Source organism: Anopheles darlingi, chromosome 2 (genome assembly GCF_943734745.1).
Source record: "Anopheles darlingi chromosome 2, idAnoDarlMG_H_01, whole genome shotgun sequence".
Classification (NCBI taxonomy): Eukaryota; Metazoa; Arthropoda; class Insecta; order Diptera; family Culicidae; genus Anopheles; species Anopheles darlingi.
In genome coordinates this window covers 75,273,557-75,277,166 of record NC_064874.1, presented here as the reverse complement: position 1 = coordinate 75,277,166, position 3,610 = coordinate 75,273,557, and the positions used below count along the sequence as shown (strand labels likewise).

At 52.7% G+C, this 3,610-nt stretch overlaps 1 protein-coding gene across 1 annotated transcript in view; it reads left to right on the top strand.

The window, feature by feature from the left end:
* Positions 1 to 441: 441 nt before the first annotated feature.
* The window catches only part of LOC125949612 (neither inactivation nor afterpotential protein C), a 67,901-nt gene continuing 64,732 nt past the window's right edge, over positions 442 to 3,610 (top strand). The window contains exon 1 of the mRNA XM_049676813.1: positions 442 to 451. The gene's annotated coding sequence lies outside the window, so the exon portion shown is untranslated. The remainder of the gene's footprint in view (positions 452 to 3,610) is intronic.

Sequence of the window (3,610 nt, the reverse complement as noted above, 5' to 3'; positions counted from 1 at the left end):
TCACCCGCTGTTTCGTGGGTTTCACGGGTTCCTTCGTCGCCCTTTTTCGACCCAAAACGGATGGTGGTGGCGGAGGCCCCCGCTAATGGATGCCGATCCGCAGACGCAGGCGGCGTCCACCTTCCACGGAGGTCCTCGCGCCTCCCGAGAGAGAAAGAAAGAAGAAAGAACGAGCGAGGTGTCCACGTGAGGCGCGCAGCGCGTGTAAATTGATGGTGGTGGTGGTGGTGGTGGTGGTGGTGGGGATCGGTGTCGGCAGCCACCTTCCGAGGTCTGCCACGGCCACGGCCACGCAGCCAAACCACGAAAGGAACCGGTGCCGGGCAGAAGAATAACAAATTTCCAAATTAATATAAATTATACCTTGCGGGGCACACCTTTTATGTTGCGCGTGTATGTTGTGGCTTCCACGACACAACACTCTTCTCTGTCTGCCGGTCGGTGTGTCGGTGTGTGTTCGGTGGTTCGGAGGTTGTTTTAGAACCGACCGGCCGGCGGTCGGTGAAAATGAAGATGCTTCACCTTGGCGCACGATCGGATCGGATCGCCTATTGCCCAGAAGAATGATGTGGAAGATGCTGCTGCTGCTGCTGCTGATGATGATGATGATGGTCTACGGAAGCGTTCAATATTTAGACCACCTTCGACGGAGAAGCGAAACGTGTTCTTATGGGAAACAGAAGAATGGAACGGACAAGAAATGCTCGAAGGACTCAACGGCGCTGATATCGCGGATCAAACGTACGATCGATCGGGATTTCCTTTTCTTTCTTTCATGAATGAAGCGCAAAGTGATCGGTCGGGGGTTTTTGTATGTAATCGATTCCCGTGTTCGACGTCCTGCGCCCCGTTTTGTGCTACGTCATTTGCTGCGTCGTCCATCGTCGCGGGCGGTTCAGTAGCCGGCACCATTAGAGAGGTCGAATGATGTGGTGAGAAAGTCTCGAAAGTCACACGCAGGCGGAGGCGTTATGTTGTGTAGCGCCTTCGAGCATTAGACGAAGGACGACGCCGCTCCTTCGGTTCACACCCATTCATATCGGGCGGCCATTTATGGTGGGTTCTCATTCGCGATCACGATCGCTGTCTGTGTGTGTGTGTGTGAATTCTGCGTCTGCGAGACGGCAATTGGAAAACGATTTTCGTGCCTTTTACCTGGAGGATCTTCCGATTGTTCCGAAAAACTCGCAACCAAATCGATCCAAATTCCTTCGCTGAGGAAGTCGAGACCAGAAATTGGGAGGCATGCGGTGAAGGGTACCGACAGCCAAACGCGTTGCGTGTGGTCCTGATGGATCCGCATCCTCTGGATTTTTTGTTATATTTCTGCTTCTGCGAACGAAAAACGCGATTATTTTCAGCCTCCTCCCTCCGGAAAGGTCCGTTCTTTTCGCGCCAGAACGAAACATAGAGAGAGAGAGAACCCGGTTCGAGGGGTGGTCCGCGGCCAGCCGTATGCGCCAATAATGTGTCGGGAAATAAATTATTAAATCGCACCCCCTCCTTCTTCCTCCAACCCTCCTTGAACGGAGGCGATCGCGGAGATGAGTGTTGCCCCAAAATGCTACCCAACATTAATTATCTTGGGACTGGGATTCCGTTTCTGGTGGTCTGCGATCCCGGGGCCCCCTTATTCGCCAAAAGAAAAAAAAAACACAAACCGATTCCGATCGATTCCGAGAGGCTCTTCCGAGCGCTTGGTTCATATGGCACCAGCCACCAAGAGAAGCCATAAATCGATCGAGAGTGTTCCTGTTCCTGGTTGGGGCAGCGGGCGTTATGGTGGTGTGCTGAGCCACCCAAAAAACCTAAATCGATCACATTCCAGCGTGTCACATCATCATGACATTACTCCAGAGCGGTATGAAGCGCTTGAAGGGGAGAAGGGTGATAATTATGTAAATTGGCGCTCGTTAAATTAAAGCGAGCTTGGTTTGGTAGCGATCACCGCGGTCTCCGTCGAGCCGTGGGTGGTGTTGGATGCACGGAATGGACCGAAATTCCGTGGGTGGCCACGACTCGTGCGGCTTAAGCCGGCAACCGGCCACCGGCGAGGTGGAAGTGAAAAAAAAGACACTAAAACGGAACAAATTAGTAGCCATATTTAGGGATCGGAGGAGGAGGGTGGCATCCCGAAAGCATTAAAAAAACATTCCCGGGGCCCCTTCCCCCGAGGCTTCTTGTTCTGCTCTGCATATTGATCACAACAACAGAGCTCTCAACCAGAACATCATTCCAATGACCACGACGACGAAGGTATTTGTTGGAGCATTAGGAGGGTTTTGAGATCGAAACCCTCGAAAACACACACATTCCCCGGTGTCCTCGGGGGTCTCCGGGGGTCTCCGGGGGTCTCTGGCGAGCGTGCGTGCGCGCGCGCGCCGATGGAGTCTCGCCATTGTTTAATTAACCATTTTGTTTGGGGGAACAGATAATCCGGATCGCGGGACCCTCGACACGGGCACCGGCACGGGAGGATGACAAAAATGATTCGCGTTTTATTGCCACCCGGGGCCCGGGACACACCGGACCGGCGCGCGGGGCCTAAAACTTCTAAACGACGCGACCAATAACTTAATTGATCGCGCCGGTGGTCATGTGTGAAGATGCTGCTGCTGCTGTTGCTGCTGTTGCTGTGCGCCTATGTGTGACTCACTAATTGAACCACACACACGCACACACAGAGGTAGACATTTTTGGTGGTTTAGTGGTTCGCGGATCAACTCTCCTCCTCCGCCTTCGGATCGGAACCCATTAGCCAGCAACAACGGGGCTAGAGATCCGTTCGGTCAAGGAAAAAAAAAACGGGCATACAATGGTCGCCGATGATTGCGACGTTGCGTTGCTCGCGGCACGTCAATCTTGATGATGGCTCCCGGACCATGCGGGCTTTCAGGTGAATCAGAGCCAGAGGTGGTATTCAGCGGTCGGAGTCAGTGGATCGGAATGTTTCGCCAAACCACCTCCATTCGGCTGTTGTTGTTGTTGTTGTTGGGGAGGAGCATTATTGTGCTGCGTCATGGTCAGGGACGGTGGTCGTATCATGACGCGTCATCGACGTTGCGTTATCCGCGACGCTTTTTCCAAGTTTTTTTTTTCGGGGGGAAACGACGACGACGACGACATTTGGAGCAATCGCAGTATTAATCATTCCATTTCGGTGGAATCGGTGTGTGGGATGCCGCGTTTCAGAGACGCAGATAAATGTCATTTAAGAGGAAGGAATGGTAGTGAGCAAACAAAACGTCTAATGGCGTCAACTCGGCTCATTAGTAGAGGAACGTCCAATGATGTGATGTGATTCATTGTAATGCAACTCCGGCAATCGATCATCAGCGTCAGTGACACTGTTCCTCGGTGACGCTTTCGATTGATAAGATGCTTCGTTGTGGGCCTTGGGTTCAGGATTAGCTTCCTGAGAAGCCATCTTGTGTTGAACCTACGACTGCGATCCGTAAGTAGCTTTAAGTAGTTGTGACAGACGCCTTGCATGCAAGGCAAGTGCAAATCATGCTCTCGCGCTCTCACAAAAGCCCACTACCTCCTGCGACCGACCTGGAAGGCGCGCTTGGCTGTCGATTCGCTCGCTGCTCGATTGAAAATGAAAACA